Genomic DNA, 22,319 nt, shown 5'->3' on the forward strand with positions numbered 1-22,319 from the left:
CCTAGCACAGACATTTTAAAAGTGATTATTTCTTCTATGTTTGACCTACCACAAGTTTTCTACTTTATAGTTTCTTACAGTTCTTCTAGAGTAAAATATAAAAAATTTCAAGCACTCAAAAGTATGTACTGATGTAGATATATTCAAAGAGTATAAGGTAATGGTGAATATATATGTGTGTGTATACGTATATACACACATACATGTACATATACGTATATGTGTGTATATATATTTTAGACAGCGTCTTACTCTGTTGCCCAGGGTGGACTGCAGAAGCATGATCATGGCTCACTGAAGCATCAACCTCCATGGGCTCAGGTGATCCTCTCGTTTCTGCCTCCTATGTAGCTAGGGCTTCTCTTGTAGGTCACCATGCCCGGCTATTTTTTGTATTTTTTGTAGAGATGGGGTCTCTCTGCATTGTCAGGGTTGGACTTGAACTCCTATGCTCAAGCTATCCACCTGCCTAGGCCTCCCAAAGTGCTGGAATTACAGTTGTGAGCCACCATGCCCAACCAATGCCATATATTTTTAATCGTGGTAGGTGTTATAGTGAGTATATATTTGAAGATGATATTTTTGGCCAGTAAATTCATATATTTAATTCCTCGTTATATAAACAGAGACACTAATGAAGTGCTCTAGCTGCATGTAAGTTTTGTGAATGCATCCATCTTACAGTTTTCTTAGGTTACACATCTAGGTGACTGAATATGAGAGATGCCTATTTCAACTACCATTTATTGAATTTTGTTATCTTTCTTTTGAATTTTTTTTTTTTTTTTTGTGAGACGGAGTCTCGCTCTGTCACCAGGCTGGAGTGCAGTGGCACAATCTCGGCTCATTGTAACCTCTGCCTCCTGGGTTCAAGTGATTCTCCTGCCTCAGTCTCCTGAGTAGCTGGGACTATAGGCATGCACCACCATGTCCGGCTAATTTTTTTGTATTTTTAGTAGAGACAGGGTTTCACCATGTTGGCCAGGCTGGTCTCGAATTCCTGACCTTGTGATCCGCCCACCTCAGCCTCCCAAAGTGCTGGCATTACAGGTGTGAGCCACTGCGCCCAGCCTGAAATTTTAAAGATAATGTTTTGTGCTAAGAACTAGGAATAAAAATTTGAGAAGTATTAAAAATCCTGATTTTCAGAGGTATAAATATGTATAATACATATGTTTATGTTGTGTATAAATATGTATAATACATGTTTATGTTGTATATACATATGTATTTATATGTTTATGTATGTATAAATACATATATATTTTCGATTTAAAGGTGCAAATTGAGATCTTATGTTTTGATGAATAGGCCAATCACAAGTTCTCAGCAAATATTTTATTGTCTAAAATTCAGATATTGCAAATTTTTTATGAGAATATCAAAAACTCCTAAGGAATCAGTGGTGAAACTTTTAGTTCTTTAACCTTATATATAGTTAAATTGAAGTAAAATGTAAATTTATTGTCATGTTTGACTGTATATATAGAACTTTTTATTTGTGTAGGAAAAAAATTGGAGTAAATATGGAAATGGTTAATATTGTTTAATACACAGTTTTATTACATTGGTTTTCTCTGGATCAGCATATGGTTATTTTTTTTTTTTCTTTTTTTTTTTTTTTTTTGAGATGTAGTTTTGCTCTTGTTGTGCAGGCTGGAGTTCAATGGCGTGATCTTGGCTCACTGCAACTTCTGCCTCCCAGGTTCAAGCGATTGTCTTGCCTCAGCCTCCCGAGTAGCTGAGATTACAGGCATGTGCCACCACGCCCGGCTAATTTTGTATTTTTAGTAGAGATGGGGTTTCACCATGTTGGTCAGTCTGGTCTCGAACTCCCGACCTCAGGTGATCTGCCCTCCCAGGCCTCCCAAAGTTCTGAGATTACAGGTGTGAGCCACCGTGCTCAGCCCCCCCGCCCCTTTTATTTCTTGAGAGGGAGTCTCACTCTGTTGTCAAGCTGGAGTGCAGTGGCACGAACTTGGCTCCCTGCAACCTTCACCTCCCAGGTTCAAGTGATTCTCCTGCCTTAGCCTCCCGAGTAGCTGGGACTATAGGTGCACACCACCAGGCCCAGCTAATTTTTGTGTTTTTAGTAGAGACAGGTTTTCACCATGTTGGTGGGATGGTCTCAATCTCTTGACCTTGTGATCCGCCTGCCTCCGCCTCCCAAAGTGTTTTTTTTTAACTTCATTGCAAATTCCATGTCTTCCTCACTAATAAGAAAGTATAGGACTGATTCCTAAGTGAAAAACAGTAAGACACATATACAACAAAGTCATAAGAGGCAGTCCTAAGTCATAGTTTTTTTTTTTGTTCGTTTGTTTGTTTGTTTTTTTTGAGGCAGAGTCTTGCTCTGTCACCCAGGCTGGAGTGCAGTGGTGAGATCTCCACCCACTGCAAGCTCCGCCTCCCGGGTTCATGCCATTCTCTTGCCTCAGCCTCCCAAGTAGCTGGGACTACAGGTGCCCGCCACCATGCCCGGCTAATTTTTTGTAATTTTAGTAGATATTTTCCTCTTGTTGCCCAAGGGACAACTCTTGCTCCAAGGGACAGGAAGAAGAGACAGATGCCTACAAGAGCCTCAATATGTGTTTGAGTGGGTTCCTGCAGTCCTGCCCACATAGGAGGAACTGAGGCCCTGCCCCACAACGGCGTTTCACCATCTCAGCCAGACTGCTCTCAATCTCCTGACCTGGTAATCCGCCTGCCTCGGCCTCCCAAAGTGCTGGGACTACAGGCGTGAGCCACCCGGCCTGGCCATAGCTTTTTTTGCTTTGTTTTGAGACGGATGGAGTCTCACTTTGTTACCTGTGGTGGAGTGCATTGGCACGATCTTGGCTCAGTGCAACCTCTGCCTTCGGTTCAAGCGATTCTCCTGCCTCAGCTTCCCAAGTAGCTGGGATTACAGGCATGTACCACCATCCCTGGCTAATTTTTTTTTTGTATTTTAGTAGAAACAGGGTTTCACCATGTTGGCCAGGCTTGTCTCAACCTCCTGACCTCAGGTGATACACCCACCTTGGCCTCCCAAAGTGCTGGGATCACAGGTGTGAGCCACCACACCCAGCCAGTCATAGCCTTTTAATGACACTGGAAAATATTTCTGTTCCAATGTTAAATAATGAAACCATGAGACAAAATCCTGTGATCCATCTGATTAGCATTTATAGTCATTTGTTTGTATCCATTCAAATAGGGTTATGTATGTCTTGTCAGATTTGAGAGCTATATGGGCACTTATGTTATAGCCCCACTAAACAGCAGTCTCCTTGTCAACATATAAGGCCTAATGACTAGGTCAGAACATGGAGTAAAACTCCCAGGGAACCTGGGGAGGGAATCAGGACAACAACCATGTGGCCCGGTGCCTAGATTTGCTCTTCTCCAAGACCTTGGGGATAAGCTTTATTTTTTCTTCTCTCCTTAGGCATGGATCCTTAAGGTCTGTTCCCAATACAACAAGACTATCTGTTATCGTAATAAAACACTGCTGATAGGATGCTGAATGAAAAACAGTAGAAATGGGGAGATTTGGTTGTGCAGAAACTGAGTTCTTAAAAAGAGGAGATGCTTGATGATGGTGAGTGGATCTCATCTCAGTTCAATATCCAATGGAAGCCAAAAGCAAATGGTTAAGAGTGGAAAATGGTTACACATATTGAGCAGAATATTAGGTATTTGTGCTTTCTGTTCTCTTTGTCTCTTCATGGCATTTTGTTTTGAAACGTATAGTAATGTATCTTTAAAAATCCAAACAAAAAGGTGATAAGTGTCTACTTTTCTAAAGTAATATTTGTGAGGCCCTATTTTAAGGTTTACCTTTACTCATATTGAAGGCGTGAAATGTTGACATATAAGACTTAGTAGTGGTGACATTCAAATGAATTCACCTCCTCAAAGGTTTGTTAAAATGCACACTTGATCTGATCCAAACCACAGTGTACACAGTAATCCACTTTTAATACAGATTTATTTTTTTCATGAAATTAACAATGTATGTATGTATTTAAAGATATCCCTGGAAATAATCCAAAAGTTCTTAAGTTGCCTTGACTGGTTGTATGGTAGTGGTCTTCTTCATTATTAATACATGGATTTTTCTTAATCTTTGTCAAGCATTATTCTTTAATTTACTAGTTAATCCTTATACCTAAAAGACATTATAAAACTGTCAGAGACACACACAAACACAACCACACACAGCCCATAAAGTCTCAGGAAATACCTGAAGAATATGTAATGGCATGGGCACATACTGTGTTTTGATGTTAAATGATGAGACCATGAGATGAAACTCTGATTCACCTTGACAGGAATTAAGCATATGTACTATGAGTATCATGCCATGTGGAGTATACATGGCATGCAGTAAGGAGTGTCACCTGGTTTCTCCTCTAACGGCTCATGCCAAATTGTTTCCTACAATGTATACATAAGGCTCTTAGAATAGGAAGAATTCCGTGGATGCCTGACAAGGGAGCCAGGGCCAAGACCTCTGGGATTTTTAAATTGTTGCTGGAGTTCTTTTCCAAGCTTTCAGCCCTTTTCTCCTTTTTGTGCGTTCATCCACTGAAACTATCCCCTGAAGAAGACAGTTTAATGCCATGGAAATTATTGGACCTGTAACTCTGAAGTAAATCAAACCCACACAGACTAGGTCAGGAGAATAATTTCTTAAAGAACAAGATTCCTGACAAGGGTGGTTGGTTTAGGCCTTGGTTTGATTTCAAGTGGAAAACAAAAAGAAAAAACACAGCAGTAAGACCAGCTGGCTCTAAACTGGGCAAAATAGAAGGCATCCATATTTGGTGGCTCTTTGTGTATGTGTGGCGTTTTTTCAGACAGGAAGGGCGGGAGAAGAGGGCTACAAACAGGGCTTCTTGACATATCTGGAGCACTACTGCCATCGCGAGGAAGACTTTTAACAAATTACAGTCGTTTACCGCCATTACAGAGTTCTCTGAGCACTACCTGTTGGGGTAGGTGTGGTCTGGTAAGAGGTGAAAGAGGCTTGGCCTCCATGCTGGGCGTCCTTGCCTACTTGTCCAGGGCCTTAAAAGAGACCTGGACATTGGCAATATCTTGCTATAGAACCTGGAGTGTGAAGGTTCTAATAGCAAATACTGTAAACTTCCCTTGGAATAAACCTGTTGTTTGTGCGCGGTACTGATTCTATCAAAGACCCAAAGACCCATAGCAAGATGCCAGCATGAGAAAGCTTGCTGACTCTTGCTCCAAGGGACAGGAAGAAGAGACAGATGCCTACAAGAGCCTCAATGTGTGTTTGAGTGGGTTCCTGCAGTCCTGCCCACATAGGAGAAACTGAGGCCCCGCCCCACAACTTCCTGTGCCAGGACCGCCTGGCAGCTGCTGGTTCACTTCAAGCCCTTCACTCTCCAGGTTCTACACCAAGATACTACCAATGTCTAGGTCACTCTTCAGGCGTTAGAGGAGAAGGCAAGAAGATGTCACCTGGAGGCCAAGCATCTTCCACTTCCCCATAGATCAGCCTTTCCCCGCAGCTAGGCTTCCTGGGAAGGAGGCTGTACTGGAGTATTCTTTCTTTAAACGATTTCCTCACGGTGGCAGTAGTGCTCCACATTTTCAGGGAAGCCCTATCTTTGAGCCCTTTCTCCTGCCCTTCCTCTGTGAAATAAGCAAACCAGAGATAAAGGCGCCACCAAACATGGCTGCCTGGAGACTTGTCCAGTTTGGTGCAACGTGGTCTTACTGTTGAATTTTTTTTGTTTGTTTTTGTTTTCCATTTAAAAACAAAATGCAGCTTAAACCACCCATGCTTATGGAATTTTGTTCTTTCAGAAATTAAATACACTCCTCACTGAGTCTATCTGGTTAGATTTAGATTTACTTCACACAGTTGCAGGTCCAGCAAGTTCCATGGCATCAAATTGTCTCCTTCAGGTGATAAATTGGGTGGATGAAGTTACAACAGCAAAGATAGATATCCAAGAGATAGATATCAATAAGATAGATAACCAATGCATGAAATTTGAAACACACTAAGTGAAAAAAGCAAGACTTTGAAAAAGCCACTTATTGTGATGATCAGTAGTGAGGGAAAGTAGATGAGTGTTTGCTAGGGGCTGGGCAGAGAGTGGAATGGGGAATGACTGCTTCATGGGTCCAGGGTTTTCTTTTGTGGTAATGAAAATGATTTGCCACTAGATAGAGGTAGTACTTGTACTGCATTGTGAAAGTACTAAATGCCACTGAATTTCACACATTTTAATGGTTAATTTTATGTTATATGGATTTTACCAACTGTTTTAAAAAGTGCCAGTGATTTTAAAGCTGTCATTATTTCCATGAATAATTAATTCTATTTGAAAAGTACTCAAGTTATCAGTGAAGAAATCTTGTTTTAACAGTTATACTACAAAGTGGCTGGGCTTGGTGCCTCATGCCTGTAATCCTAACACTTTGGGAGGCTGACATGGGAAGATTGCTTGAGGCCAGGAGTTCGAGATCAAACTGGTCAACCTAGGGAAACCCCATATCTAACATTGAAAAACAAAAACAGTTGTGCTACAGGGGAATTTGAACATTAGGTTATAAAAGTCCATATTATATGTGCATAATGAACAGATGAAAATACCTAACACAGACATTTTATTTTATTTTATTTTATTTTTTTTATTTTTTTTATTTTTTTTATTTTTTTGAGACGGAGTCTGGCTCTGTCACCCAGGCTGGAGTGCAGTGGCCTGATCTCTGCTCACCGCAAGCTCGGCCTCCCGGGTTTACGCCATTCTCCTGCCTCAGCCTCCCCAGTAGCTGGGACTACAGGCGCCGCCACCTCGCCCGGCTAGTTTTTTTTTATACTTTTTAGTAGAGACGGGGTTTCACCGTGTTAGCCAGGATGGTCTCGATCTCCTGACCTCGTGATCCGCCCGTCTCGGCCTCCCAAAGTGCTGGGATTACAGGCTTGAGCCACCGCGCCCGGCCAACACAGACATTTTAAAAGTCATTATTTCTTCTCACTATATGAGACCCAGCATGTTTTCTGCTTTATAATACCTTAAAGTTCTTCTAGAGTAAAATATAAAAAAATTTCAAGTACTCAGAAGTATATATGGATGTAGATATATTCAAGGAGTATAAGACAATGCTGAAGATTTTGTACAAATTTCAAACAGTATGCATGCAAATTATATTTAAACTGTGTTGAGTGTGTGTGTATTTATATCTGTAGGTATATAACAATATTTTAAATATATATATGATTGTGTCTTACTGTTGCCCAGGCAAGAGTGCAATGGCATGATCATGGCTCACTAAAGGATCAACCTCCCTGGACTCAGGTGGTCCTCCCACCTCTGCCTCCTACATAGCTGGGCTTCCGTTACACGCCACCATGCCCGGTTATTTTTTGTATTTTTTGTAGAGACGGGGTCTCACTACATTGCCAGGACTGGTCTTGAACTCATGGGCTCAAGCTATCCACCTACCTTGGCCTCCCAAAGTGTCGGGATTACAGTAGTGAGCCACTGGGCCCAGCCAATGCTATATATTTTTAATCATGGTAGGTGTTATAATGAGTATATGTTTGAAGATGATATTTTTGGCCAACAAATTCAAAACTTTAATTCATCATTATATAAACAGAGACACTAATAAAGCATTCTAGCTGCGTGTGAGTTATGTGAATGCATCCATCTTACAGTTTTCTTAGGTTACACATCCAGGTGACTGAATGTGAGAGATGCCTATTTCAGCTATCATTTATTGAATTTTGTTGTCTTTCTTTTGAGATTTCAAAGATAAAATTTTAAGGAAAGAATTAATAAAAATTTGAGAAGAATTACACATCCTAATTTTCTAGGTATAAGTGTGTATAATACATATGTTTATATTACATATAAACATGTATTTCTATTTTATGTGTGTATAAATATATATATATTTTAGATATAAAAGTGAAAATGGAGAACTTATGTTTTGATGAATAGTCCAATCAAGAAGTTTTTGCAAATATTTTATTGTCTAAAATTCAGATATTGCAACTTTCTTATGAGAATTAAAAAACTCAGGAATCAGATGTGAAACTTTTAATTCTTGAACCTTATATATAGCTAAATTCAATTAAAATGTAAATTTATTGTGGTGTTTGACTATATATATAGAACTTTTTATCTGCGTGTTGAAAAAATGAGAGGAAATATGGAAACAATGATCATTGTTTAATACAGTTTTATGAGATCAGTACATGGTTATTTTTAACTTCTTTGCAAATTCCATGTCTTTGTTACTAATGAGAAAATATAGGACTGATTCCTAACTGAAAAACAATATGACACACAAGAAAGTCATAGGGCACAGTTCTAAGTGACAGCTGTTTAATGACACAGGAAAATATTTCTAATTCAATGTTAAATAATGAAACTATGAGACAAAATCCTGTGATCAATCTGATTAGTATTTACAGTGATTCCTGTGTTTGTGTCTATTCAAGTAGGGCTGTGGGTGTCTTGTCAGGCTTGAGAGCTATCCGTACCCTTATGTTAGTGCCCCACTAAATAGCGTCCTCCCCCTCAATGTATAAGGCCTACTGACTAGATCAGAACATGGAGTAAAACTCCCAGGGAACCTGAGTAGAGAATCAGGACAAGAACCACATGGCCTGGTGACTAGATTTGCTCTTCTCCAAGCCTTTAGAGGTAAGCTTTTTTTTTTTTTTCTTCTCTCCTTAGGCATGGAAACCTAAGGTTTCTCCCCATTACTACAAGACTATTTGATATCACAATAAAATACTGCAGATATGATGCAGAGTGAAAAAGAGTAGAAATGGGAAGACTTAGTTGTGCAGAAACTAAGTTCTTAAAAAGATGAGATGCTTGATGAGGGTGCATGTATTACATCTCAGTTTAATATCCAATGGAAACCAAAAGCAAATTGTTAAGAGTGGAAATTGTTTACACAAATTGAGCAAAATTTTAGGTAGCCATAATTTCTGATGTCTTTGTCTCTTCATGAACTTTTTTTCAGAAACTTGTAGTGATGTAGCTGTAAAAAATCAAAGAGCTGATATTGTCTGCTTTACTGAAGTAATTTTCCTGAGGCCGTATGTTAAGATTTACCTTTATTTATACTGAAGGCATGAAATGTTGACATATAAAACTTAGTACTGGTGACATTCAAATGAATTCATGCATCTGAAAGGTTCATTAAAATACACACTTGATCTGATTCAAACCATGGTGTACACAGTAATCTACCTTTTATACAGATTTATCTTTTTGCACGAAGTTAATGTATGCACATATTGAAAGATATGCATGGAAATAATTCATAAGTTCATGAGTTACCTTGACAAGTTGTATGGTAGCAGTTTTCTACGTTATTAATACACGGATTTTTCTTAATATTTGTCAAACATTATTCTTTAATTTACTAGTTGGAGAATACTGTAATCCTTATACCTGAAAGACCAATTATAAAACTCTCAGAGAGACACACAAACACAAACACACACCCCATAAATTCTCAGGAAATACTTGAAGAATATGTAAAGGCATGTGCACATGCTGGGTTTTGATGTTAAATGATGAGACCATGAGATGAAACTCTGAGCCACCTTGACAGGAATTGAACATATGTACTATGAGTATCATGGCATTTGGAGTACATATGGCATGCAGTAAGGAGCGTCACCTGGTTTCCTCTCTAATGGCTCATGCCAAAGTGTTGCCTACAGTGCATCACATAAGGCTCTTAGAATAGGAAAAATTCCCTGGATGCCTGACAGGGGAGCCAGGGCAAAGACCTCTGGGATTTTTAAATTGTTTGCTGGAGATCTTTTCCAAGCGTTCAGCCCTTTTCTCTCTCTCTCTCTTTTTTCTTTCTTTCTTTCTTTCTTTTTTTTTTTGAGACACTCTCACTCTGTTGCCAAGGCTGGAGAGCAATTGCGCGCCCTCCACTTGCTGCAACCTCCCCCTCCCAGGTTCAAGTGATTCTCCTGCCTCAGCCTCCCAAGTAGCTGGGTTTACAGGCGTGTGCCACCATGCCCAGCTAGTTTTTGTATTTTTAGTAGAGACAGGATTTTTGCCATGTTACCCATAATGGTCTCGAACTCCTGACCTCGGGTGATCCGCCAGCCTCGGCCTCCCAAAGTGCTGCGATTAAAGGCGTGAGCCACCGCGCCGGGTCCCTTTTCTCTTTTTTGTGTGTTCGTCCACTGAATTTATTCCCTGAAGGAGGCAGTTTGATGCCTCGTAAATTACTGGACCTGTAACTCTGAAGTAAATGAAACCCGCACAAGTAGGTCAGGAGGATATTTAATTTCTGAAAGAACTGGATTCCTGATGAGGACTAGTGCTTTAGGCCTCGGTTTGATTTCAAGTGGAAAACAAAATGAAAAAGAGCAGCAGTAAGACCAGCCGGCTCCAAACTGGGCAAAATAGAAGGCTTCCATGTTTGGTTGTACCTTTGTCTATGGGTCGCGTTTTTTCAGACAGGAAGGGCGGGAGAAGAGGGCTCCAAGACAGGGTTTTCTGGCATATCTGGTGCACTACTGCCATCGCGAGGATGTCATTTAACGAATCCCTACGCCATTACAGCGATCTTGTGAGGACTACCAGTTGCGGAAGGTCTGGTCTGTGGGGAGGTGGAATAGGCTTGGACTCCATGCTCAGCGTCCTTGTCTTCTCGTCTAAGGCCTTAAAAGAGACATGGACATTGGCGTTACCTTGTTGTAGAACCTGGTGAGTGAAAGTTCTAACAGCAAATCCTGTAAACTTCCCTTGGAATAACTGTGTTCCTTGTGAGCGATACTGATGCTACCAGAGACCCCAAGACCCATAGCAAAATGCCAGCACGTGAAAGCTTGCTGACTCTTGCTCCAAAGGGCAGGTAGAAGAGACAGATGCCCACAAGAGCCTCTATGTGTGTTTGACTGGGTTCCTACTGTCCTGCCCACACCAGGAGGAACCAAGTTTCCGCTCCACGACTTCCTGTGCTAGTACCTCCTGGCAGCTGCTGGTTCACTCCAAACCCCGCACTCTCCAGATTCTACACCAAGATACTGCTAATGTCCCTGTCTCTTTTCAGGCCTTAGAGAAGGCAAGAAGACAGCCTGGGAACCAAGCTCACAGATCAGCCTTTCCCCCATAGGGAAGTTTCCCGGGAAGGACGCCATGATGGCGTAGTCCGTCTTGAAACGATTTCCTCACGGTGGCAGTAGTGCTCCACATTTTCAATCAAGTCCTGTCTTGGAGCCCTTTTCTCCCGCCTTTTGTGTATGAAAAAACGCCACCCAGAGATAAAGGCGCCACTGAACATGGATTCCTGGAGATTTGTCCAGTTTCTTGCAACCTGGTCTTGTGACCCGTAGAGGGTCAGGATTGCAAGTTGTCCAGGTTCTTGGCATTTTGAACAAATAATTGCACAAAAATGAAACAACAAAAGAATGAAAGCAGGGGTTTACTCAAAACAAAAGTACACTCCACAGTGTGGGAGATGGCCTCAGCAGAGGCTCAAGGACCTGGATACAGAATCTTCTTTGGTTCAAATACCCTCCAGAAGTTTCCCATTGGCCACTTCATGCTGACCTCAAGTAAGTGAAGTGGTCGCCCGAAATCAGTCTGCTTGGTTGCAGAAAGGAGCCAACCAGAGGCTAAAGTGAAGTTACAAAGGTCACACTCCTGTGCAAACATCTGATTGGTTGCAAAAAGAAACCAATCAGAGGCTAGGGTGAAGTTACAAAGTTATACTTCTATGCAAAGGAAGACTAGGCCAGAAATCAGTCTAATTTGTTGCCACAGCCAGTTTTCCATCTGTAGTGCAGAAAAGGTCAAAGGGAATAGTCTCTGGTCCTTCTGTTACTTAGGCATTGAAAGTTAGGGTTTTCCTTTCAATTTAGTTCTAGGAAGTCAGCATAAAACAGCCTTAGGTCCCCTGCCTCCAGACCCTATTCTCCTGCTTCATCTGCCCGCTAAGAGGTGATCCTCATAAATCTTTATGTGAGGCAGAGGGACTGAAGGGCTTTCTTTTGTAACTGCTTCATGCTGATCTGGGGCATAGTCCCTACCTGTTGGAAATCACAGAACTCTCACCATGCTTTATCTAGTGGAGGCAGGGTAGTTTCTTGATGGCCAGGAGTGGTGTCTTCATCTGGAACCGGCTGGAACCCTGGTTGCATGATCATCTGAAGCTTGATGGTCTCTAGGCGAGAGGAAATGAATTTTGCTACAATATTTAATGGGAACTTCAGGGGGTTGATACCTATGCTGTCAGAAATGTTTGTTATAGAGATATGCAGGAGAAACAAACAAAATCTGGTCTCTTGTAGAATCTATGCGTTTCCCTAAAGTTTTAGCACGAGTGACTCCATTTGGTTTGGTTTGGTTTGGTTTGGTTTGGTTTGGTTTGGTTTGTTGCGGCGTAGTGCATGAGCTCAGTCAAAACAATGACCTCCCAGAAGTTTGTTTAAAAAATTACCCTTTATTCAGGTTTTCACTTGAGTGAGAGTGTGACCAAAACTTAAGGCCTTAGCACCACTCTTGGTTATTATAATTTTGGGTTTTCATTCTCAGCATGTCGTGTATAGGTTATGGTGTCCTCATGGTTGCACATTCTTTTGGCTCTTGTTATTCCAGTTGAAAAGAAACTATATTTCATTCTAGAGACGGCTGCATGCAAGCATTTAAAACCTTTGAGAGAATGCAGCACACCAGGGAGACTATGATTATGACTACTGGGAGGATATCCCAAGAGTTTGGAGTATGCCCTTACCCAAGATCCCCATAAACCAAACCTCCTAAAACCAAACAGATCAAAGAATGAGCTAGACAAAGAGTTTACTCACTTAATGAAGCAATTTCTTCATCAATCCCCAAACACTGATTTTTTTTTTTTTTTTGAGATGGAGTCTCGCTCTGTCGCTCAGGCTAGAGTGCAGTGGTGCAATCTCGGCTCACTGCAAGCTATGCCTCCTGGGTTCATGCCATTCTCCTACCTCAGCCTCCTGAGTAGCTGGGACTACAGGCGCCCGCCACCACACCAGGCTAATTTTTTGTATTTTTAGTAGAGACCGGGTTTTACCGTGTTAGCCAGGATGGTCTCCATCTCCTGACTTTGTAATCTGTCCACCTCTGCCTCCCAAAATGCTGGGATTACAGGCGTAAGCCACCACGCCTGGACTCCACTGAATTTCTATAATCCTCATTTGATGTATTTCCCCATAGGCCACAAGTGCCAGCAGCCACACAGATACTTTTTCTGTTTAGCCAATTCTATCCCAACTTTCACAAGAGAATTTAGAATCACTGTGCAACTGCAGCCTTTACAGTAGAATTTGCTATAGAACCTGTCATGAGGGATATATTTCCAATCATTGCTTCTTTCACTGCAAATCACGGAAAAAGGACTTAACAAATGATGCCCTTTGAGAAGAGTGAAGGCCGTCTGGCAATATTCTCTTCAACCCATGAAATGGGCCAAGAGGAGTGAACCAATGTTCTGCTTTTGACTGATGATGAGGCAATGCATGTACCAGTAAAGTTTCTTACCTACATTGGGCCTTTATCCTTTATCTATCAAAGTATAAGATTAGCCATGTAACCTTATACTTGCAGGCTGGCTGCAAGCTCCTTCACAAATAAAAGTACACCCTATTAGTGCACATAACAGACACTTTTCCACTTCTGTTGTTCACAGAAGCATAAGCAAGAAAAAACATTCAAAGAGAAGAGTTTCATGTCACTAGAAGTCTTAATCTGTGAACTTGGGAAAGCTATTAACATCAAGGATGCCATCTTCTTCTTGGGAGAAATTTCCCTGGTTAGCTTTACCCCAAGGGTTCCAGTGGGCACACAGTTCCAAAAGAGTGGAGGGACCCTTCTTAGCTGTGAGACCATGAACCCAAAGCTCAAGGTCCCTAAATTTTGTTGTAGTGTGGATGTCAAGGATAGTCTTTTTCTGATGTTCTCAGAAGATCCAAACCATAAAAAGCCTTTTTTTTTTAACCTGGTGTAAATACACTGTAGCATAATAATCTACTGTTACAACATCAGCTCTGTTGCATGGGAAAACTGCGACAAGAAAACATGCATTGAAATGACAATTGAATGATATCCCATTATAAAATGTTTGAATGGCCAATCAGGTGACCAAATGTGCCTGAAACTTTGTTTTCCCAGGAATATGGGATCAAGCATTGGTTATAAGCTATTTTAAACAGTTTTAGTATTAGATGGTTTAACACTACTTTCTTGATATTTAATTATTTGATTTACTTGAGTTAGTAGCTTTATACAAGGAAATTTGGTTATTTCTGTAATTTACAATAACAGCATAATAGCTATAATTGTTATTGGTAGCATATGTGTAGACATTAGAATTTTAGAAATCCCATACAATTTTGGAATATATATTAATATTATTCACAAAAAATATAACCTAAAGAAGATTGAGCATCATTTTGGCAATCCCATTGTTTGAAATAAATTTTCAGTGCTGCAGAAGAAATAGCACTCGAACATGAATATTCTCAGCAAGGCAATTTTTCTTCTATAGAAGGGTGCATCTCACAGATGGAGCAATGGCGAGAGCACACCTGAACAGGGGAGTGGAAGGGGTTCTTATCCCTGACACAGGTAGCCCCTACTGTTGTGTCATTGCCCTATAGGCTAGGGTTGGACCGTACAGTCTAAGCTAATTCCAACTGGCTATTTTAAAGAGAGCAGGGGTAAGAACCAGAATGACGGGGTGAGCAGCTTCAGTGGGAAGGATGTTTATGGAACACATGACTAAATGTGACAGGTCAGAGCAGGTGACTGGGGTGACTCAGGATGGAGCAGGTGGCCTGGGGAACAGATGTGAACTACTGATTAGAACTGATGGAAAAGGTCGTTTACTGAAACTAGGGGCAAGGAGACAAGGAGAATGAAGAAGTTAAACTTTAAAATGGAGTACAAAGAACTGAACATACTGACATACTGATTCTTTGAAGAGAAATTTAGAACTCACTGTATTTAACACCATGTACCTAAACATGTCAAATAATCTTGTTTACCTCTCTTTTCTGGACACTTCAGGGGACCTCTGAAGTATTCCAAAGGCCAGGTGCCAGGGAAGACAATTTTGAAACTGAAGTTTGATTTTGGGAATTCCAGATTACTACAAGTTATTTGTTTTGCCAAAATGATGGCTCAGAAATTTTAAAGAAGCAAAAACCTTTTATAACCCTTTTGAATTTAGTCAACATGTTCACACAGAGAACCTCTTCTGCAAGACTAATTTCCACAATTCTTCCACCTCTTCTTTGAACCTTCAGCTTTTTCCTAATTTAACTCAAAACAATTCTTTAACCCTAGGCAAAACTTGACATTTCCATGCCTTCTTTTAACCTTTTACTATAAAAACACATTTTGCTGTTTTTACACACTTTGCATGTAAATCTATTTCCAGTAGTTTCAATTAATTCCTAGGAATTTTACCCTTAAGGTAAAACATGGTAAATTGCTTTACTTGTGTGCTAAGTGCAGCCAAGGCTTGCCAAGTTAAGGGTGTGGTTAGTTTCATATGTCCCCAGGTGTCACCAATTGTGAAGCAGTCAAGACAGACAGTTCTCAAAATCCAAAAAGCAGTTTGTAACCTGAAAACGCTTAGCAAGCTGTGCATCTGACCAATATATATATACATTTTTTTTGAGACGGAGTTTCCCTCTTGTTGCCCAGGCTGGAGTGCAATGGCACGATCTCGGCTCACCACAACCTCTGCCTCCCAGGTTCAAGCAATTCTACTGCCTCAACCTCCCGAGTAGCTGGGATTACAGGCATGAGCCACCACGCCCAGCTAATTCTGTATTTTTAGTAGAGATGGGGTTTCTCCATATTGGTCAGGCTGGTTTCAAACTCCCGACCTCAGGTGATCCGCCTGCCTTGGCCTCCCAAAGTGCTGAGATTACAGGCGTAAGCCACCACACCTGGCCTTTTTTTTTTTTTTTTTTTTAGATGGAGTCTCGCTCTGTCACCAAGGCTGGAGTGCCATGGCAGAATCTAGGCTCACTGCAACCTCCGCCTCCTAGATTCAAGCAATTCTCATGTCTCAGCCTCCCAAGTAGCTGGGATTACAGGCTCCCGCCACCACACCCTGCTAATTTTTGTATTTTCAGTAGAGATGGAGTTTCACCATGTTGGTCAGGCTGCTCGCGGACTCCTGACCTCAGGTGTTCCGCCTGCCTCAGGCTCCCAAAGTGATGGGATTACAGGCGTGAGCCACCACACCTGGCCTACCAATACTCTATAAAACCATCTTTATATCCCAAAGATTGCTAACGTTATGTGAACTAAAAGGCATTACACTCTCCACTTTTCTGACAAAATATTTGATTTAAGTTCTTTTTATTATTAAACCAAGTAATTTAAAACTTGAGAGGAGATTAACCAGTTTGCACAGAGAGATAGAGGCCAGAGATTGACTGGTAAGAAATTCTTACCCTTTTGCCCGCATGCCAGGTTTCTGGGTTCTCTCTCCCTGAGTGACCCTGGTGACCCTGCTTGACTGTATGCAAGCAAACACATTGCCGTGAATTAAGAATATTCGTAGTTTACAAATTTTGGAGAAATTAGCCAGAGAGAGAGAAATATGACTCAAATTCTGTTTGTGAGAGTATACTCAACACACTTAAGATATCAGGAAGCCTAAAATCCAAAAAGTTAGTTTATGGATAAAAAGCTGGTGTGCTCCATTAATTCCTGATACACAATTCAATACCCTTAAGTTCACCAATATCATTATACATTCTGTACAATTAAGAAATTTACTTTAGGCACATGACCAGTACGTACTCCAGCAGTATCCATGCCAAACGGCGCAGTGGCTCATGCCTGTAATCTCAGCACTTTGGGAGGCCGAGGCAGGTGGATCACCTAAGGTCGGGAATTCAAGACCAGCGTGACCAACATGGAGTATACCCCATCTCTACCAAAAATACAAAATTAGCCCAGCATGGTGGCGGATGCCCCTTCAACATAGCGTGAAGCAATGCAAGCATGTATGTGAAATTTGGCTTCACACTAATTCCAGCTTCATGCTTACCTATATTTAAAAAAAGAATTGTCAAACTGCTGATACTTTTTTTTTTTTTTTTTTGAGACGGAATTTCACTCTTGTTGGCCAGGCTGGAGTACAATGGCACGATCTCGGCTCACCACAACCTCTGCCCCCGGGTTCAAGGGATTCTCCTGCCTTAGCCTCCCGAGTAGCTGGGATTACAGGCATGCACCACCACGCCGGGCTAATTTTGTATTTTTGGTAGAGACGGGATTTCTCCATGTTGGTAAGGCTAGTCTTGAACTCCCGGCCTCAGGTGATCCAATCTCGTCTACCTCCCAAAGTGCTGAGATGAAAGGCGTGAGCCACCGCTCCAGGCTGCTGATACATTTGTTTAATATTTCTTATTTTACTTTAATGAAGACTAAGAACTTTAGCTAGGAAAATGTTCATTAGCCAAATGTCTCCAATTCTCTCAGGTTTTAAAGAATATTTTATTATTTAAACTTTTCCACAACTTTCTTCCCTACTTATGATTCCTTACTACATTGTTTCATAAATAATCTTTTCAAAACTGTAATTTGAACAAAATTTAGATAACTTCTGAATTAGACAAAATTATTATGTTTCCACTAATAACATAACCCTTTCTGGCCCATTTTGTATACAAAATTACTTGATAACTAAAATTTTTATCCTTAGTAACGTAAAATGTCAGTGAAACCCTAAACAGCACTAAATCCTGAACTATCAGATATAGGCATTTATAGATAAGAACAATTCCACAATTTTAGCAACATGTTTCCCCATATTACAACCCTGTCTTAATTGAAAATGACCCAGATATTACATGAGCATAAAAAATAACTTTAAGATTTTAATTTACACAAAAATTTATCTAAAACATTTATCTCATTCACCGTACTTATTTTTCCTTTTAATAAGGGAGACATGAGACATCAATCAACATGTGTAAAACAAACAAGACAGGACAACTGGAGAGGAGGAAGCTTGGGAGATTTTAGATCACAGGTGGGAGACAAAGGGTTGCATCCTTTGAGTTTGTGATTAGCTTTTCCAAAGTAAGCAATCACATATGCATTTATCTCAGTGAGACTTTGAATAGAATGGGAGGCAGGCTCGCCCCAAGCCCCCAACTTGAATTAACACCGACATTTTAAAATATCCAGCAAAGACAGTGGGAGGCTGAGGCCACAGATCGCCTGAGGTCCAGACCAGCCTGGCCAGCATGGTGGAACCCCATCTCTACTACAAATACAAAAATAACCAAGTGTGGTAGCAGGCACCTGCAATCCCAGCTACTTGGGAGGATGAGACAGGAGAATTGCTTGAACCTGGGAGGCAGAGGTTGCAGTGAGCCGAGATTGCACCGTTGCATTGCAGCCTGGGCAATAGAGAACTCCATCTCAATAAATAAATAAATAAATAAATAAATAAATAAATAAATAAATAAAGTATCTGGCAAAGACAAACATAAAATTCAGACAAAATGCATGTCGACAATCCTGAAGGCATTTCTATTTTTATTCCACCAATACTTTCTTTAAAACTTTTATTTTGCTTTTAATGATTATCCAAGACCCCAGTATAACAATTAACCCAGTGGCCGAATGTGGTGGCTCACGCCTGTAATCCCAGCATTTTGGGAGGCTGAGGCTGGTGGATCATGAGGTCAGGAGTTCAAGACCAGACTGGCTAAGATGGTGAAACACCATCTCTACTGAAAATACCAAAAATTAGCTGGGCTTGATGGTGGGCAACTGTAATCCCAGCTACTCGAGAGGCTGAGGCCAGAGAATTGCTTGAACCTGGGAGGTGGAGATTGCGGTGACCCAAGATTGTACCACTGCACTCTAGCCTGGGTGACAGAGTGAGACTCTGTTTCAAAAAAAGAAAAGAAAAAAAACCCCAAACCAATTAACCCAACAGATTTTGTTCACATGAATGGCCAGAGTACAACCCCTTAAATGCTTGAATTAAGAAAAAGGCTTCAGATTTTAAGTTCCGAGGGTTTTTTCTGCTTGATCTAGTCTATCGTTGAAGCTTTTGAGTGTACTTTGTATTTTCATCCTATGATGTCTTCAGTTCCACATTTGCTGTGTGTCCTAGAAAACTCCGTATCTGGTTGGTAATTACGTCAACCATATCCAGAATTGCTTCTGTCATTTTGCTCCTTTCTTTTTCAGAAGTGTCTTGTATTCCCTAATATTGGTTAAAATCAGTATGCACAATTCTCTATCTGACATTTCTTGAATTTCTTTTGGATAGGGATCTGTTGCTGGAGAATTACTGGGTTCCTTTGGAGGCATCCCGTTTCCTTGCTTTTTTATGTTTCCGGTGTCCTTCTGTTGAGATCTGCACATCTTGTGTAAATTGCTTCTTCCAAGTTTGTGAATTCGCTTTGTAAGGGAGGACTTTTTCCTTTTCTCCTCATGTGGGAGCTGCAGGCTCCAATAGCTTGCAACCTTAGCTATGAGATAGCAATATAAGCTTGCCGGTTTTACTTTGCCCCAACAGATAATCCAATAAAGGCTGTGAACCAAAATTCTGGGTAAAGCAGTCTCCATGGCAGTTTGATTTTTAAAGTCTAAACCTCCCCAGACTCCAACAAGGATCGCTGGGGCCAAACTATCAAAGGAAGGCATCACACGTTAACCAGGCCCCCTACTTAGAACAGCAGCACAAAAGCCTAATTACATGCAACGCCATCCTGCTTTTCCATTAGACAGTAAACTTCAGATTCTAAACAATTTTGGGGCCAAGGAACATTACAACTCTGAGAGAAAATTCTAAGGAGGGCTTAATACTAGACCTTAGAACCTCTGCAGAAGGCATCCTCTTTGGAGAGTTTGAGGTCTGGAGGATCTTCCAGAGCGTCCTCTTGTGGGATCCAAACTTAGACTTCCAGACGTCTCTGGCGTTACTCAGGTGAGCACCGGTGCCACTTTACATGCATTCCCTCTAGAGCCTTCTATGAACTTTATAAGAATAGCCATGAACTGTAATAAGAACTGAATGTTGGGTGGGCCTTTTTGTTCCTTAGCTAGTAGAGTACAATAAGGAAATAATTTAGCATAACTCAGTTCTAAAAAGTGCCAATATTTTAAAACCTATTATTTCCAAGAATAATTAATTATTATATTTGAAAAGTACTCAATTTGTAAGTGAAGATAACTTGTTTTAATAGTCATACTACAGGATAATTTGAACATTAGTTTATAAGTTCATATTATATGTGCATCGTCAACAGATGATAACACATGGCCCAGACATTTTTTTTTTTATGTCTTTTTTTTTTTTTTTTTTTTTTGAGACGGAGTCTGGCTCTGTCGCCCAGGCTGGAGTGCAGTGGCCGGATCTCAGCTCACTGCAAGCTCCGCCTCCCGGGTTTATGCCATTCTCCTGCCTCAGCCTCCGGAGTAGCTGGGACTACAGGCGCCCACCACCTCGCCCGGCTAGTTTTTTGTATTTTTAGTAGAGACGGGGTTTCACCGTGTTCGCCAGGATGGTCTCGATCTCCTGACCTCGTGATCCGCCCGTCTCGGCCTCCCAAAGTGCTGGGATTACAGGCTTGAGCCACCGCGCCCGGCCGGCCCAGACATTTTAAATTACTTCATCTCACTATGTTTGACCTACCATATATTTTTCGAATTATAATTTCTTAAAGTTCTTCTAGAGTAAAATATAAGAAAACTCAAGCCCTCAAAAGTATATATTGATATGGATTCATGCAGATATTATAAGGTGTTCTAAAGATTTTGTACAAAATTACAAACAGTATACATTGAATTATTTTGAAAGCAAAATGTGTGTGGGACTGTGTATCTGTATCATATCCGTCTCGATGTATACACAGTTTTTAAATGACATATATATATTTTAGACAGGCTTTCACCCTATCACCCAGACTGGAATACAGTGGCATGATCGTGGCTCACTGCACCATCGACCTCCCTGGGCTGAAGTAATCGTCTCAACTCAGACTTCCAAGTAACTTGAACTACAGGTACACACCACCGTGTCTGGCTATTTTTTGTAGAGCCAGGGTCTCACTACATTGCCTGGGCTGGTCTCAAACTCTTGGGCTCAAATGATCCACCTGCCTCAGCCTCCCAAAGTGCTGGGATTACAGTTGTGAGCCACCGCACCTACCCAATGCCATATATTTTATTTCTTATTATTTTTTTTGAGACAGTCTCGCTGTCGCCCGGGCTGGAGTGCAGTGTTGCTATCTCAGCTTGCTGCAACCTCCGCCTCCCAGTATCAAGCGATTCTCCTGCCTCAGCCTCCCAAGTAGCTGGGACTACAGGCACCTGCCACCACGCCCAGCTAATTTTTGAATTTTTAGTAGAGACAGGGTTTCTACCATGTTGGCCAGGCTGGTCTTGAACTCCTGACCTCGTGTGATCTGCCCACCTCGGCCTCCCAAAGTGCTGGGATTACAGTTGTGAGCCATCATACCCGGCCTAATGCCATATATTTTAAATCATGGTCAGTGTTATAGTGAGTCCATGTTTGAATATGATAGTATTGGCCAACAAATTTATATCATTAATTCATATTTATATTAAGACAGACATTAATGAAACGTAGCTGCATATGAGTAGTGTGAATACTTCCATCTTAAAGTTTTCTTAGGTTACACATCTAGGTGACGGAATGTGAGAGATGCCTATCTCAACTATCATTTATTGAATTTTGTTATATTTCTTTTGAGATTTTAAAGATAAAATTTAAGGTAAGAATTAGGGATAAAAATTTGAGAAGAATTAAAAACTAATTCTGAAGTATAAGTATGTATAATATATATTTATGTTATATATAATATGTATTTATATATGTTTTCATGTATGTATAGGTAGATTTTTAGGTTTTCATTTTGTTGCACAGGCTGGAGTGCAGTGGCACAGTCCTGGCTCACCGCAACCTCTGCCTTCTGGGTTCAAGCAATTCTTGTGCCTCAGCCTCCCGCGTAGCTGGGATTACAGGCGCCTGCACCACTCCCAGCTGTTTTTTTTTTTTTTTTTTTTGTATTTTAGTAGAGACAGCATCTCACCATGTTGCCCAGGCTGGTCTTGAACTCCTGAGCTCAGGCAATCCGCCCATCTCGGTCTCCCAAAGTGCTAGGATTACAGGCGTGAGTTACTGCACCTGGCTGAGAACTTATTTCTTAACAACTCATCCAATCAAGTAATTCTTTGCAAATATTTTATTGTTTAAAATCCAGATATTGCAAATTTTTTATAACAATGTCAAAAACTGTTCAAGAATCACATGTGAAAATT

General features: G+C 40.9%; 1 long non-coding RNA gene across 3 annotated transcripts in view; it reads left to right on the top strand.

Annotated features, from left to right (window-relative positions):
* The window catches only part of LOC103232570 (uncharacterized), a 113,277-nt gene that overhangs the window by 73,587 nt on the left and 17,371 nt on the right, over nt 1–22,319 (top strand). For all 3 annotated transcript variants that reach the window (XR_012091908.1, XR_497196.3, XR_005237505.2), the window contains one exon: nt 3,428–3,580. This is a non-coding gene — a long non-coding RNA (uncharacterized lncRNA). The remainder of the gene's footprint in view (nt 1–3,427; nt 3,581–22,319) is intronic.

Source organism: Chlorocebus sabaeus, chromosome X (assembly GCF_047675955.1).
Source record: "Chlorocebus sabaeus isolate Y175 chromosome X, mChlSab1.0.hap1, whole genome shotgun sequence".
Taxonomy (NCBI): domain Eukaryota; kingdom Metazoa; phylum Chordata; class Mammalia; order Primates; family Cercopithecidae; genus Chlorocebus; species Chlorocebus sabaeus.